Source organism: Lithobates pipiens, unplaced genomic scaffold, assembly GCF_037356315.1.
Source record: "Lithobates pipiens isolate NorthernLeopardFrog02 unplaced genomic scaffold, aLitPip1_a1.2 Scaffold_3, whole genome shotgun sequence".
Lineage (NCBI taxonomy): Eukaryota > Metazoa > Chordata > Amphibia > Anura > Ranidae > Lithobates > Lithobates pipiens.
In genome coordinates, this window is record NW_027507790.1 from 117,600,546 (window position 1) to 117,618,519 (window position 17,974).

General features: G+C 41.4%; 1 protein-coding gene across 2 annotated transcripts in view; it reads right to left on the minus strand.

Annotated features, from left to right (window-relative positions):
• Positions 1-17,974, minus strand: part of HSD17B4 (hydroxysteroid 17-beta dehydrogenase 4) — a 429,215-nt gene that overhangs the window by 23,546 nt on the left and 387,695 nt on the right. The window lies entirely within an intron of this gene.

Here is a 17,974-nt window from a genome sequence, read left to right on the forward strand (position 1 = left end):
TTATTAGCTATTAGTTGATGGAAATTGTATTCAATCTTTTTATCTAAATATAATGAATAATTGCACAATCCACTCTATTAATATGCATCTAATAATCTTTGGCTTACACATATATGAACCTATTAATTTATATTGCATTAAGTTAATCTATGGTCTAAATTAGTTTAGTTTATTTTCAGTCATTTTCCCCTTCTTTAATTTTATCTTGCCTATTTTGCATACAGTCTGCTATTTTTGGATTTAATTTTCCAATAATGTTATTTTAATTATTTTTTTTTAGTGTAGAAGAAGGAATAAAGATCAACTCAAATCTAATCAATTTGACAGTCGCCTCAAGATGCATATCCTTTTTATTAACATTTACTGCATTCCAGAAGAAAAATATGGGGCATCAGTTTGAAGTGCCAAACGGACATTACCGAGTTCTTGTGAACGATGCCCTAGAGCAGTGATGGTGAACCTTGGCACCCCAGATATTTTGGAACTACATTCCCCATGATGCTCATGCACTCTGCAGTGTAGTGGAGCATCATGGGAAATGTAGTTCCAAAACATCTGGGGTTCCAAGTTTCGCCATCACTGCCCTAGCGAATGTGCAACTAAAGTTTGCTGAAAATACACACACATTCACCATATAACATTGCCCAAAGTTTTCATTCAGACCTTTCACTTACTATTGCATAAAATCCCTGTCTATCTGGGAATATATAGTATAGTTCAAAACAGAGTCATCTAGTTCCGATTTCAGACCGTTTTGCATATTGATTTTAAAGCCTTTAACACGGATTAACTCTTCAAGAGATTTTCTTCTCAAAAGCTCAAGCTGTTTTTCTTTCACCTTTCAGATCCTCTACATTTGTATTTAATATACACCTAAAACTGTGAAAGAGACAAACAACTCAAATCTAAAACATTACTGCCACCGTAGCCGTGAAAAGCAAAAGTAGCAATTTGAAAGGGCAGGAAAAAAAACCGATGCCAAGCAGTTTATAGTAAGCAAATTCAGCTCCATATCAGATTTATGGTCCTTGAATAATAACATAGAATAATACGATGATTTCCAAAACTGTTGACAGCAGTGTTGTTCCCCCTAAGAAAATCAAGAGCGATAAGAGGATTCTTATGAGAAATGCCCCCTGCAGGGCTCTATCAGAAACACTTTTTCTATTATGCAGTTAAGAACTGAAAAGCTGATTTTGGAGCGATCTTATTAACTCTTCAGTTAACACTGAACTAGTCACTACTGAATTTAGGCTTTTTTTTGTATACTAGATTTATATTTGCTGCTAAATTAGCTCTGTTTAGTCTAAGGATGACTATCAGGTCGAACGTTCGAAAAAAGAAAAAAAAAAAAAAAAAAACTGTATTAAAGCGGAGGTCCACCCTAAAGTGGACCTTCCGCTCATTGGAATCCTCCCCCCCTCCGGCGCCACAATTGGCACCTTTCAGGGGGGAGGGGGGTGCAGGTACCTGTACAGTACAGGTATCTGCACCCACTTCCTGGATAGCTCTATTTCATTCACCTGCAGATCAAAGGGATATGATGTAAACTTTTTAGTAAATATCTCCTAAACTGTGGAGGTTTAGAAGATATTTCAAGCACCTACAGGTAAGCCTTAATATAGACTTACCTGTAGGTAAAAGTAGTTGTACAGGATGTACAACCACTTTAAAGCACAACAGTGTAAACATAAAGCTTCCTTTAACTATTATTGCTTTTAATAAAGTATGTTAAAGCGGAGGTCCACCCTAAAGTGGACCTTCCGCTCATTGGAATCCCCCCCCCCCCTCCGGCACCACAATTGGCACCTTTCAGGGGGGAGGGGGGTACAGGTACCTGTACAGTACAGGTATCTGCACCCACTTCCGGGATATCTCTCTGCGGAAAGGGGCGGAGATTACGCCCCTTTCCGAAAGTCCCCCGCTGCCTGCTGGGAAACACACAGATCCCAGAGGCAGCGGGTCCATCCTCATTGCGCAGCGCGACTCGTGCATGCGCAGTAGGGAACCGGGAAATGAAGCCGAAAGGCTCCACTTCCTGATTCCCATACCCAAGATGGCGGCGGCAGCACCCGAGAGACGATCGAGAGATCGGCTTCGGGTGCCGACATCGCGGGCGCGCTGGACAGGTAAGTGTCACTATTTTAAAAGTCAGCAGCTGCAGTATTTGTAGCTGCTGGCTTTAAAAAAAAAAAAAAAAAAAACGCGCACTCCCGGCGGACTCCCGCTTTAAAGGGGTTCTGCACTCATAATCAAACATTTTCCCATTCTGTTGCCTCTAGTTCATATATTTCATAATGCCACCCGTTTTTTTTTTTTGGATTCACCTACCTTTTGTAATCTGTAGTAATTTATTACTCTCTCGCGAGATCTCGGCTGTAATAACCCAAATCACGCGAGATGTCGGCTGTAGCACCCGACATCTCGTGAGATGTCGGGTGCATTAGCCGCAATGTCTCCTGGGATTACTTCAACGAGATCCCAGGAGACAGTGCGGGCTTCAGCAGGAAATGACGCTGATCCCCGCAAGAGACCGCCCATCGCCGCAGGGGTTTAAAATAAATTACTACAGATTACAAAAGGTAGGTGAATCCAAAAAAAAAAACAGGTGGCATTATGAAATATATGAACTAGAGGCAACAGAATGGGCAAATGTTTGATTATGAGTGCAGAACCCCTTTAAATACTAGATGATTATAAAGTTTAAAATCCTGCATAAATCCAGTCATAGCGGACACTATAGTGAAAGTATAACTGGGTGGCACAGCGGTGTAGTGGTTAGCACCTTCACCTAGCAGTAACTATCTGCCTGGAGTCTGCATGTTCTCCCTGTGCAACTGGGATTCTGTCTAAATTGGCCTTAGAATGTATATGTATAAATGTGAGTTAAATAAATATAAAAGCACTGCGTAAATTGATGCCGCTATACAAGTACCTATAATAATATTTAGTAATAATAAATAGGTTCACACATTTTTTCCTGGGACCATCCCCCAGTCCGATGTCCCATTTGGTCCCTTTCAGGGGGGTGCAGATACCTGTATAATGCAGGTATCTGCATTCACTTCCGGGCATAGACTCAACCCCCCCCCCCACCGTCTGCTGGGAAACTCACGAGTCCCAGAGACAGCAGGGACCATCCGGATTGCGCATCGCGACTTGCGCATGCGCCAGTAGGGCACCCGCAAGGCTTCACTTCCCGATTCCCTTACCGAAGATGGCGGCAGCAGCACCTGAGAGCCGAGCGACAGATCGGCTTTGGGTGTAGACATCGTGGGCACACTAGACAGGTAAGTGTCCATATTTTAAAAGTCAGCAGCTGCAGTATTTGGTTGGGTCGTGGTTGGGTGTCGAACCAGCGACCCTTTTTACTGCTAGGTGAGAGTGCTAACCACTACACCACTGTGCACTACACCACAAGTGTTAACATAGCTTTCAGCATGACCATTGTTGGTGTTGGGTGCAGGTTCCTGCAAAATTAGCATGTTCTACTTTGAATCTACTATTTATCTGTATATTTTAATTGCATATTGTCTGAATAAAGTTTCTTTTTTTTTTTTTTTTTTGTCGAACCTATTGTGGCACCCCTTTTCTCAGGTTCTCTCTTTGGTTTATTTGTAGCAGAATTACTAGCAGAGAGCAGCTGCCAGCATGAAATAAAGCAGTTCTGCTGGCAGAGATGGATCCACTAAGGGTAATTTATTAACATGGGGTCAATATTCAGTACACACTGTTTATTGCTGCTTTGTTTACTTTGATGGCTACAGTTCAGATTTAAAGAAATCCTCTTTCCAAAAAATAAAGTTAATTGATAGCATGAATGAAATATAGTCACTTTCAACAGCCCAACAGGCCAACAGGCAAAAGTTAACGGAGGAAAGCCTATTTTGGCACTACCCTCTCAAATCTAGGTGCTCACTACTGGCTCTAAAAGTGATGAACAGGCTCAGTGATCAATAATAAGACATTGGTAGAAAGGCTACTTAAAACTTTTCTTTCTCAAGTAGATATTTGCATTATTAAAGTGTTCCAGGTTTTGGATTTCCAATGGCACATAGAAAGGAATTAAAGACTACATCCAGGTTCAGAATTACCACTTTTAGTTAAGGCACATCATTACATATTTTTTAACTAGTATATTTTAGCAATGAATTTGGTCATTCGTAAACACGTTCTATCCATATAGTTCAGTGCACCATTTAAGTTTAACATCTTTATAATGAACAGTCATTGATTATCAGGTACAAAGCCACTGAATAATTAGATCATATTACCCTGTTAGCAAAGGTCTCTAATTTGCTCACTATAATTATCATAGACCCCTAAACAATGTAGCCAATTAGGATTGTTAATTTAATAAATATTGAAAATTATTGTGCATAAATGTATTATTTATGTTAGGCTGCTAAGCCCCCTTTAAAGACAGTAAAATTACTTACTGGCCAACATGGCTGCATAATTGTTATATATTTCTGTGTGATTCCATGATCTGCATATACGGCAATACACCAAGGTTTTCACAAGAAACTGATTTTTTATTAATATGATATAGCTATACTTAAAAGTGGTTCTAAAGCCAATTTTTTTGTTTACCTTAAAGTGTTTTTAAGGCATTTTTTTATAGGACTATGCCAGCCCCTCTATTAGAGGCTGGCATAGGACACTATGTAAGTTGCTTTGAAAAACAAGTGCTTAAAATACAGAATTTCAGCTTTCAGGCTGATCACGTGACTCTCGGCCCCTTTACAGCTCCGATGGATGTCTCCTGCGAGAGGAGCCATGATCTCCCTCTGACGTCAGCCGGAGATGTCACGTGTCCGCTTGTTTCCATCTGTAAAGCGTCCGAGAGTCACGTGACCGGCCTGAAGACAGCTGAAATTTAGTATTTAGAATACTCGTTTTTCAAAGCAACTTGCATAGTGTGCTATGCCAGCCTCTAATAGAGGGGCTGGCAGTGACAATTTTAGGTTTTTCTTTTACAATAATAGCAGTGGGGCCGGGCCGGAGACAGAGAGAGTGAGAGCTGGGAGCAGGCAGCATATGATGGAGGGATGCACTCTGACCATAGGCCATGATTTTCGTGGTCAGCACAGAGAGGGCATACAGGAAGTTGCAGGTTCAGGGAGTTTTATTTTTTTATAGTTTAGAATGGGGCAGATTACACAGCACAAGCATGTTTTCAGGCTAAAACAGCGGTTGTAATGACTAAGGCAGTGAAACTGCTCAAATCACCTGTGCAAAATAATGAAAAGCCTGAAAACATGACCTGTTGGGGGGTACTTGAGGACTGGAGTTGAGGAACATTGATTTAAGGTACCAAAGTTTATCAGCGCTTTATGGGCATATGCAATTTTAAGGCACGACATGTTTGATATCAATTTACTTGACACAAACTCATCTTTTTAAATGTTAAAAAAAAAAAAAAAAAAAAAAAAAAACATGGGTTTAATAAAACGCATGCGCTAATAATAAAGCATACAATAAATTTCCATTAGGGTTTAGCGGGAGGTATCCCATGCTGTTTTTTGACGAAGAGCTGGATGCTAAGGAGCGGGCCAGGAAGCCAGCCATGCAGCCAAATGTAGAAAAAAAAAATAAAAAAACAGCGTGGGGTCACACCCCCTCCCCAGAGCAGCGCATGGCAGGCCCTTAGGGTCTGGTATGGACTTTAAGGGGAACCCCACACCAAAAAAAAAAAAAAAAAAAAGGGTTTCCCACCCCCCAAAATCCATAAAAGAGCCTTAGTCGATCATGCAGCCCAGGAAAGGGGGGGGGGGCGAGCACACCCCCTTAAACCATACCATAACAGGCCACGTGCCCTCAACATTGGGAGGTGGGTGCTTTGGGGAAATGGAGGCTCTGCCACCAACACCCCAGAGCACCTTGTCCCCATGTTGATGATTCATAGGACGTGTGCAGTATGCCCGATCCGTCTGCTCCACACCCCTGCCAGCAATAACAGGCTGTCATGACAGCAGGCAGTTGCTTCAAAAATATAATTGTTGCGCTAAGGTGTTCCAACAGGAAAAGCGGTCTCATCTGGGATGAGGAGGATTAAGGTGTCAGGATACTGAGCATATAGTCCAAGTCCTAACCAATGGGGAGCAGAGTCACTATTGGAATAGTGTTAGTATGGTGGGGGCAAAAGGGTTGTAAAAGGAAGTCCATAGCCTGGATAATTACCACAGGGAGTGTAGCTGACAGAGGGAAGGCACAACGCTGCCTGCATATTGCTCTGGATCCCTGATGCTCACCCGAGATACATAAAGACACGCCTGCTTTTTTCCCCACTTTCAGGGAGTGCATTACTACTGAATTAAATGTGTTACTAATATTGGTACACTTAAATTGGTGCTGCTTGTCTGTTTCTAGTGCCTATAAAAATGTAGCAGCACTCATAGCTCTTGTCAAAAAAAATAAAAAAAAATAAAAATAAAAAAAGGATCATCTAAAATACGGTTTATAAATGCTGGTTAGATGTGTGATCGATAAATAGGAAGTAAAATGCGTATTCACTATTTCATTCACCTGCAGATCAAAGGGATATGATGTAAACTTTTTAGTAAATATCTCCTAAACTGTGGAGGTTTAGAAGATATTTCAAGCACCTACAGGTAAGCCTTAATATAGACTTACCTGTAGGTAAAAGTAGTTGTACAGGATGTACAACCACTTTAAAGCACAACAGTGTAAACATAAAGCTTCCTTTAACTATTATTGCTTTTAATAAAGTATGTTAAAGCGGAGGTCCACCCTAAAGTGGACCTTCCGCTCATTGGAATCCCCCCCCCCCTCCGGCACCACAATTGGCACCTTTCAGGGGGGAGGGGGGTACAGGTACCTGTACAGTACAGGTATCTGCACCCACTTCCGGGATATCTCTCTGCGGAAAGGGGCGGAGATTACGCCCCTTTACGAAAGTCCCCCACTGCCTGCTGGGAAACACACAGATCCCAGAGGCAGCGGGTTCATCCTTGTTGCGCAGCGCGACTCGCGCATGCGCAGTAGGGAACCGGGAAATGAAGGCGAAAGGCTCCACTTCCTGATTCCCATACCCAAGATGGCGGCGGCAGCACCCGAGAGACGATCGAGAGATCGGCTTCGGGTGCCGACATCGCGGGCGCGCTGGACAGGTAAGTGTCACTATTTTAAAAGTCAGCAGCTGCAGTATTTGTAGCTGCTGGCTTTTAAAAAAAAAAAAAAAAAAAAAAAAAAAAACGCAGACTCCCGGCGGACTCCCGCTTTAAGCCTTTTTTTTACCTTGGATAGAACAGAAATTAGACCCATGTCAAGCAAAAAAAGAAAAAAACTGACACCAATTAGAGAGAATCCCTTCACATCCTGTCCGAAAGACAAAACAGAAAGTGGTGACAGAACTGCCCCGGTAGTAACATTTTCGTTGACCTCCTGTTAAAGTGACAAGCAAAAAATTTAGGGCTTTCCTCATTTTTCCTGTCTCCGTGACAATAGTCACCAGGACAAAAACAGAGTTAGGGCCGGTTCACACTGCGGGCGATGCGAGGCGACACGACTTGCCTCGCGCAATCTGACAAGTCGCCCCCGTTCTGTACAATGGAACCGTTCTGAGAGGAGCGACTCGAGTCGCTCTGACTCAGAAAAAAGGTTCCTGTACTACTTCTGTATAGAAGTCAATGCAAGTCGCCCCGAGGTCGCGGCAGGTCGCGGCGAGGTAAGTCGGTGTCGCCTCGCATCGCCCGCAGTGTGAACCGGCCCTTAAGAGCATAAAAAAAAAAAAAATAAATAAAACAGACATGGTTCCATCCAACACTACAAAAATAAAAAATGGCTTTAAATATACTTTACCCCAAAATGATCCCTTGATACTTAGCTAGGGGACCTCTAACACTTAACAGTTAAAATAAAACTCCTCCAATTCCTGTGCAACTGTAAACCAACCAAAAACCTAACCTTTAACATGACTAATAGATAAGTTCATATATAGACCATCTGGTGCTGGATATCCGCTTAAAAAAAATAAAAATAAAATAAACACAGTTCCATGCCAAAATGCCAGCATGGAAATCTTGATCCGGCTTGACCAGACTGCAAACATAAAAAAGAACACTAAGTTCAGAAATAAAGTCTGTTTACTCAAATTACTGGACAAACAAGAGGCAGAAAACCGGGGATGCCTGCATCTGCTGCAGTTGATAACGTTATCCAGCATCAGATGCTCTATATACAGAAGACTCAGCATAAAAATTTAATCTGCCTGGTGTCACATGGGTTCAGACTCCTGAGATGGCGCACAGCATGAATGAGAAAAGCGCATCAGACATCACCAACTGAAAGTGCACAAACCTTTCAATAAGCTTCTATAAAATTGTGATAATTAGCTCACTTTCATATAAGATGATGTGTGTATTTTATTTATAGATTTTTTTTTTTTTTTATAGCTTAGGAGCTATTGAAGTATATACCCAGATACTGCCCAGAAACTTCACATTTCAAGTAAACACTTTAAGTGGCAAGTGTTCCATAAGGACTAAAATTAACTAGCAAGCCTTAATTTACACAAATTGCTTAAAGCCAAGGAACAGATAAACAGATTTTAGAAGACACAGATGGCAAGGTATTTTAGTGCTCAAAAATTCAAAGGCCGAAATGTACACATATCTGTAATAGGTAAAACACCAAATGAAATAAACTCTTCAAACACAAAAATGGTAAACAGGGAACCATATTTATGATCACTGATAAAGTAGAGACCAGTGAGAGAAATGCAAAGTTGAAGACATGCTTGTAGAGGCGGTATTGGGGTAACCACAGACATCAGAAGCAGGCCCCAACCAACTGCCCATAAAATATTCCGACCTGCCAAGAATTCTTGTTCTTCACGTCATCAAGGAAGAGCACAGGCAGGCATTACTTGGGGAAAAGTGTATAGCTGGAAAAACGTAACCAGATCTATTCTTATTCCTAGATGGGTCAGCCAGGAAATGTTTGGAGAGGAAAGGTTTTCAAACATACAGCTGCTGCCCATTGTAACCATAAGCAGCCATATTGGACAATCACCACCATGTGTCTGAAACGGCTTGTGTTAAAGGGATTCAGCATGCTTTGCACATTAGTTTGAAAAACTTTTGAGATAATTGAGAATTAACTGCAGGTCCTGTTGACCAGCAGTTGACCTGCTTTAGCTCCTTTTGCAACTCCTTTTTGGGACAGTGGAAGAATGGGAGGAACAGAGAAGACGGGCTTAAAAACATTTTCTTATTTATTTTACTTGATTTTATTTATTTTTACACTGTTTAAAAAATTAAAAATGGATCGCTTTTATTCCTATTACAAGGAATGTAAACATCCCTTGTAATAGAAAGAAGCATGACAGGTCCTCTTAAATATGAGATCTGGCGTCAAAAAGTCCTCAGATCTCATATTTGGACTTAAGTGCAAAAAAAAAAAAAAAAAAAAGCCATTTGAAACAAATGTCATTGAAAAAAATGTTCCCTTAAGAGGTATGGGTGGAAGAGACGTTTTGACGTTGCTTCCATCCTCCTATGGTATAGAGATGAGTGGGGGCCATCTAAGCCTTACTCGTCTCTATACCCAGCACGGAAAAGGACCCGATCGCATCGAAGGGGGTGCTACCTCTCCCGCTGCCGATAACGGTGATCTTGCAGTGAACCCGCCGCAGAGACCACCATTATCGTAAACAGACCGCCTCTTGTAAAGATGGATATCTCGGTGGTGGCAGCAGCTGCTGCTATCAAGATTTCCCTCTTCAAAGTGCCGACGTATATGTACAGGAGGCGGTTGGTAAATGGTTAAGCTTTAGCAATAAAACCTGGAAACTGATTAGTTTCTATGCAGAAGTGAGCCTGATTTTGTACTCTCTAGCTTTAGTAAATATACCCCTTAGTGTCCAGAAAACACAAGATCGACATTGCATGGCAAATAGCTCCTAGTTTCCTACAGCACTCTCATGCAAACGGTGCATCCAAATGCAAAAGGCAGACAGGTAAACAGCTATTTATTAATGAATATTGTGTTCTGGCTGGAGATTAACACTTTATTAACTACTAGAGTTCTATCCTGTATAACCCCCTTCATTATTGGGCCATTTTTCAGTGTTCAGTGCTGTGACAGTTTGACCGATGATTACCAAGTTATTTCATAGTGTACCCAAATTCATTTTAAATCATTTTCAGACAAACAGAGCTTTTTGATGGGATTTAATTATTATTTTCTTAATTTTTACTATATAAAAGAAAAAAACCAAACATTTTGAAAATACTCTTTCCCTGGCTTTATGTTATAAAACATATCAAATAAAAATGACAGGACAGTCACTCCCCCAAAATGATCCCTTTTGGCAAAGTAGACACCAAAAAGGTGATCTAATGTTTTTGCCCCAATTTTTTGGAAACTGAGAAACATGCTGGTATTGAAGTGATTAAAACATGAAGTACAATAATGGTGCACTAGGCAGAGTACAAACAAATGGCCACTTGTGTGAGGCAGCATATATGTGTACAGTTGGGGGCAATAGGTTAAGTATTTGATAGAGCAGAAAACCTATTTTATTTTTTTTGCTGCATCCCATTTAAGAGATTTTTTCTTCACATCCTGTTCTAAAGGCAAAATAGTAAGCGAGATTTAGAGGGATTCCCCTCTTTAAAAAAATTTTGACAGCTGTACCGGACGCAATCTCCATCGAAAGAACTGCTCTTTCAGTTTTTGTAACAATTGTGAGAGACAGGCAAAAGGACTGAATCTCTCCAATGAGCACAAAGCTAAAAAAACAACAAAAAAAGGCAGACTTTCTAATTTAACCCCAAACTATCCAAAAACGTGCCAGTTAACAGATCTGTTCCTTTCCGGTGCATATACAGTCCAACAGCAAATATAGTCTGTGTATAGCCCAGCTTTTTAAAAAGTTTGCACCAATACACAAAACACCTGCACACATTTAAAACTGTATTTATTCAACAAGCATCTAGCAGGAAACCCCTGATCCCTGCTTTTTATATCTCTATGTACTAAAGCCAGTATGGCAGCTTCCCAGAACTGTTGAACATATTTTGCTTTTTTTCAGCCAAGGACAAATGTGGGAAAAATCACGTTTCTGAGATCACAAAACATCTCTGGGATCCCACCAAGGTTCAGGTTTACTAATACATTCCTACAGAATAGGTCATAACTACTTTAAGTATAAGCTCCAACAAATGCTTCCATGTGTACATCACATATCTAACCTTTTTAAATGAATATAGTGAGGTTGCCAGGTTTGTTAGAAGTATAAAGAAAGGGAATGATGATCATTAAAACATTATTCATAACAAGAACCAACATCTGACTCATAACTTGCTGTTTGCTAATCATTTTGCCTTGACTCTGCAGGAATGTTCTAGCTAGGGATGGATGCTTGTGTGATATTTTTCAGCAACAATATATGATGTATTCTGGTTGCTAGTCATGTCTCTCCCGCAAAATAGCATAACATAGGCAACAAAACTGGGCAAATGAAGAAAAAGCAACGCATTTATGAAATTCACATACAAGTATGTTCTGCAGATATGCAATTCATACAGGATAACATAAGGATCCTTTATGCTCAAGAATGCACTGATCGACCATAACATTACAACCATTGACTTGTAACGTGAATAGCATTTTAATCTTGTTACAATGGCACTCAAAACCAGGTTGGATTTATCTGGCAGCCCATGATCATGTCGTCTCTTAAAGAGGAAGTCAACCCTGATGGGTTTACTTCCTCTTTGATTCCCTGCAAAGGTAAAGCATAATGGACTACTATGCATCGCATAGTAGTCCATTATGTGTCACTTACCTGACACAGGAGCCAGCGAAGTCACCGCTGTCCCCTGTAGTCCGGAGCGTCCAACTTCTCGGTGGGTCTCGCTGCTCCGCCGCTGTCATTTGGCGAAGCCGCGATGACGTCACTCCCGCGCATACACACGGGAGCCGCCACTCGCGGCATATCGCCGTTGACAGCGGCGTGCCGCTGTCTACGGCGCGGTGCCTGTCTTTCGGAAAATATCTCCTGAACCATGTAGGTTTAGGAGATATTTCTTGGACCTACAGGTAAACCTTAATCTAGGCTTACCTGTAGGTCAAACTTGGTTGTAAGGGTTTACAACCACTTTAAGTTGATGTGTTGAAAGCAAAAAAAAAATGGCTCTTGGTTTGTTGTGTATGGGGCCGTGTAGCCACAAACTGGTTAGGGTGCCCCTGGGGATGAGATGGCAGGATTAACTATGGGAAGAAGGCAAGCCAATAGAGGCAGTGTGATGCCTTTGCCAATGTTCTTCATGGAAACCTTGGGTCCTGCCATTCATATGGTGGATGTTGCTTTAACACATACAGTACTACTTCTCTAAAAAACATTGTTGCTGAAGTACACCCCTTAATGAAAACCATTTCCTTGATGGCAGTGGCCTCTTTCTGCAGGATAATGAACCCTGCCACATTGTAAAAATGGTTCAAGAATGGTTTGAGGAACACAGCGTTAAGTTTGAGGTGCTGACTTGGCCTCAATATTCTCCAGATTCCAATCCATTAAGCATCTGTGAGATCTGCTGGAAAACAAGCCCAATCAATGGAGGCTCCACCTTGCAATTTACAGAGCTTAACCATTTTAATACAGGGTATGTTTACCCCCTACCTGCCAAGGCCAATGTTCAGTGTTAGCACTGTCACACTTTGATAATTGCGCGGTTATGCAACACTGTAGCCAAACAAAATTTTTATATTTTTTTTGAGATAGAGTTTTCTTTTGGTGGTATTTAGTCACCATCGGGTTTTACATTTTTTGCTGAACAAAAAAGATCAAAATATTTGAAAAAAAGTTTCTTTTATAAAATTTTGTAAATAAGTAATTTTCTCCTTTACTGATGTACACCAATGAGGCTGCACTGATGAGGCAGCATGGATGGGTACCGACAGGTGGCACTGATAGGTGGCAATGATAGGGCTGCACTGATTTAGCAAGAACGATTCTTTATGAATCCATGCCGATTAATGCCAATGATACTGTTCTCATTACTAAAATCTTGTATACAGTCCCTCCAAGAGCTTGCATACTATTGATGCAAGCTCTTGGAGGGACTATATTCCCTTGTGAAAACTGAGTAGAATATATTCAATACCTTTGCCATCTTCCCATCCTTTGTAATCCAATGTCCATCATTCTTTATTGGGCCAACATGGTCTGTCCTCCCTTTACTATTTTCAAAATTAAACTTGCATTTTTTACATTGGCGTTAAGCCATCCAGGACTTTTTTTTCGCTCTTTTAATTCTATTAACCATTGGGATGCACTGGCTAATGCCCTTATCTAATATGCTCTTAAAGTGAACCCAGCTCTCCTCCGTGTTCTTTGTTCCTAAGATTTTATCCCAATTTAAATCTTCTAGCAAGGTTCGTAGTTTATGGAGTTGGATCTTGAAATTTAGTGTCTTTGTATTTCCCTTATGTTTCCTATTTGTGTGATTTATACTGAAGCCAATTGACCTGTGATTGCAGTTTCCTAACGTTCCTCGTATTTCTACATCTGTAATCAGGTCTGTATTTTTGTTAATCAGTAAATCTAGTAATGCTTTATTTTTAGTTGGTGCATCTACCACCTGACCCATGAAATTGTTCTGCAAGAAATTTAGGAACTGGCGAGCCTTAGACAAATGTGTGGTTCCCTCTGCCCAGTCTATGGATACTTCCAATCCCCATTATGGTAACACTTCCCATCCTTGCTGTTAATCCAATTTGTGATAGGAGGTCCGCATGCCCCCCCTCCCTCAGGTTAGGGAGCCTATAGCATACGCCCAATATTATTTTCCCCTCAGCTTCATCCCTTTAAAGCTCAACCCATAAGGATTTCACCTTCTTCATAGCTCCATTAGTGATGTGATCTCTCACATTCACTTGTACGTTATTAAGTGGTACACGTAATCAATTAAGATGGTACACAAACAATTCCTTTTTTTCTCAGGATAATATACATATGCCAACAGTCCAGTCACTTCGAAAACAAAACAGATGTGTACAAAACTGGATGGATCTAGAGTAAGGAACCTTGGGATCTACAAGCGGTACCATGAAAAAGAAAATAGAAATAAAAATAAGGGGGGGGGGGGGCACAGTATTGTTCTTAAGTTCTTGTAGACACACTAAAATGGAGTCAAAGGTGAAATCGCTTTTTTTGTGTTTTGGTTATGAGACAGACAGACTCGGGTTGATTTTTCAGGTGCATCTTTGAAGGTACATTATTCTTGATATACAGGCATACCCATCCCCCTTTTTTTAGCCTCTCTATCACTGCGATAAAGAGTATACCCTTGAATGGTCATCAGCCAATCTTAAGAGCTGTTGAACCAAGTTTCTAAAAAAATTCCCACAAAATCCAAATCCTCTTCGTCTGCCAGGCTCCTGACATTGGTGAACATGCCACGTAGTTTAGATCGGTTGCATATTCTCCTCTTATTGGGTGTTCCGAGATTGAAACTAGGACTTGTTATTATACTTACCTTGGGTTTAGGTGCTTTAGTCAACCTACCACTAATGCCCCCAAATACTACCCTCTGGACTATGTTACGCGCTGATTATCTCTACCTCTGGACCCCCGTCGCCTATATTGAAAACCCCTCTAACTTTTTGGCCATCTTTACTCCTAGCACATCTGCACCCTCCTCATTTAGGCGCAGTCCGTCCTTTCTATAGTACTGGTGACCAACTGAGAAGTCAGCCCAGTCCTCCAGCCACTTGTTTACTTCCCTATTCTCCCTCTGCCTTTCTGGTGTGGCTCGATGTACCGGTAGTATTCCTGAGACTACCTTGGAGGTCCTTTTCCTCAATTTAGCTCCCAAGTCCCTGAAGTTGTTCTTTAGGACACTCCATCTGCCTCTGAATTTGTCAATGGTGCCAACATGCACCATGCCAGCCAGGTCTTCCCCAGCACCTCCCAGTAATCTGTCCACCAGATTCGTGATGTGCCAAACCTGAGCGCTCGGTAGACAGAATACAGTTCGGCACTTCAGGTCATTGCCACAGACTGCCCTCTGCCTGTAATAAGAATTGAGTCCCCTACCAACAGAAACTGTCTATCCTTTCCTTTCGCTTCCCCCCACTCTCACTGGAGGAGTTCTTCCCCTGGCAGGTAGGGGAGTCCCTCAGCTCCAGCAGTGCTTCACCAATGTCACTCAATGGAGCGTAGTAATTGGGATGCTCCAGCCCAGGATCAGCCTCCCTGGCATTTCCCCCTCTATCCTTCCTGCCCCCCCATCAACTTGTTTCTAGTGCCTGCACCTTTTTGTCTTCACCCCAGCCCCTGTGCTGGCCCCTGCCGGGTAAGTTCCCGGCTCTCCTTTAGTATGGAGGGTCTTGTGCTTACATTTTGCACAGCAGTATTTGGCCTCGATCAGATAATCAAGGAATGCATACATGCCGCAAGATGTACACCGAGTCGCATCTCCACACCCACCAGGCATTGTACCTACCAATTTAATGAGGAAAATCAAACCAAAATAAAACCAAAAATTCATCAAATTAAAAATGAAATAAAATAAAAATAAAAGATGAATGTAAATGTAAAAATGCAAATATAATGATAATAATACACATTGAAAAAAAAAAAAAACAGAAAAAACAACCAAAGGACAATCACGATAAACCATAAGTATTAAAAAATCTCCAGTGAAAATATAATAAAAATTGTGTCTCAATGGGTAATTGACACGACTATAGATGTTATAGGGGAAGAGAAACTAAAAATGAATTACACGTATACAAATATGGGTGCTTGCAGACGGCAGACACGTGGAGTGATATATCACAACAAGTATTTACATTTGTATGCCCTCCATCAAAAAATGGAAAGATAGGGTTGAATACTGGAAGGCTAAATAAAACTGCATGTTTCCAGTTCCTCGTTTAACCCTTTCAGAGTGAGGGAATCAAGCATATAGATCCAGAATACTTTTCTTCTACATAGAGAGAATCTCTCGTTTGCTGTCAAGGTCCCCTTGGGGATGGTCTCTAACAAAAACTTCTAGGCACTTTATGTCACCGCTATGCACACTGTGAAAGTGCTGTGGTACACTATATGTTCATCGCATTTTTTTTTTATGAACATGCGGTGATCCCAAATTCTTGCATGCAGAGCGCACATAGTGCGTTCCACGTACAAGAGGTCGCAGGGACAGTGTAGGACTTAGATAAACTGTCGAACAAGTAATAAATTGTCTGAATGAGTACATTATTCCATTATTTATGGTGATTTTATTACTGCCATGGGTGATGAATTGGCATGTCAGACCTCCTAGTTTTTATGTTGAAAAATACCTGTTCTATTACCAAAATACATTCTAAAGTCAAACAGGGATCTAGTGTTTTCTTTCTGTATTTTACTAGGTGCAAGTATATTTTTCATAGTGCGGGCCTTTCTGGAGGTTACTTGTGGGGCAGTTGGTAACAACCGGGCTAAATGCTGATCTAACATTAAAATATTGTAATTTTTTTTTTTTTTATAATATCCACCCGGGAGGTTATTGAACCAATGGCACTAACAATGGAGCGTCCCGGGGGGCAGATACAATTTTTATGAACTTCAGGCAAGTAGTAAATGGTAAATGGTGGGGGTGCGCAGAGCTCTAGGTACGAAATATAGGCCTTCCTTTTTGTTAAGGATGCCTGCCTGGAAACCCCCAACCACAACTTTCTGCAAGTCCTTCTGATATTTGACCTTGGGGTCGGAAGGAAGTACAGTGTAAGTATCCACATCAATTACAATTTTGTACATTTCAGTCATACAATTTTGTCGATCAAGAACAATCTCCCCCCCCCCCCCCCCTTAAGCCGCTGGTCTTATAACTAGCTCCCTATTTTTACATAGGGAATCTAAACCCTCCTGCAGGGTCTTATTTAATCTTGCCTTTTTGACTGCCAGGCGATCTAGGTCTCTAAGCATGACATCCCTAAAGACGCACAATGTAGGTGCCAGTGCACTGGGGGGGTTGAACAAAGAAGCATTTAATAAACCGAAATTTACAAATTCTGCTTCTACCGATACATTATTACCAATGGGATTGTTAATTATATAGTGTTTAATATTTACATTTCCTAACAAATTTATGGATGTCCATATAAGTTTGAAACTTGTCCAGTCTCATTGGCAAGACAAATTTGAGACCTTTGTCAAGAATGGCTCTCTCTGGATCTGTTAAAACTTTGGAGCTAAGGTCTTTGGAGCTAAAGCCTTTTTTGCTGCTCGTGCCCGCCTCCCCCCTTTGACTCCTCTACTTTTGCCCTGTATTTTGATGCCTTGGCTGGGTTTGTGAAAGCCCCAACTCGTCTGACCATTGGGGGCAGGCAACCTTCGAGGTGGTAAATTACCATTAGGGGCCAAATAGGAGGAGGTAGGGGTTTTCCCTCCCTTAGGGTGGTACAGTTGAGAGTTGTCAAAGAACTCTCTATCTGTAAGTGGAAAAAAGCTATTGGATATACGGATATTGACCTCCCATTCAGGTTCGGCCCCTGGATATCACAATAGTGGTGACTGTTGGCCGTATTCCCCATTGGTTCTTTGTCTCCATACTTCCTGGTGGTCTACACGATACCCTCTGCCACGTTAGTAATAGTGATGACCCCATCCCCTACCTCTAGATTGGGGCCCTCTAATATTTGACATTGAACCCTGATAGTATGATCTTTGAGCATAAACAGGTCTAGGGGGACCAGTTGGTGGCGGTTGTCCTTGAAAGGAAAACCCCCCCCTATTGGCCACATTCCCTCTTCAAGGGGATTGGTATGGATAATTATTCCCTCCATTCCTTTGTGGTTTATTAATAGACATACCTCGATTTGATTAGATACAGGAGGTTGTACAGTGGTTTGGTCTCCACCATTAGTAACACCTCCTGATGTAGATATTTCCATCTCATTACCGCTTTGCTCCTCCAAGAGCTTCTTTTACCAGTCAAAAACAACATTGCCATGG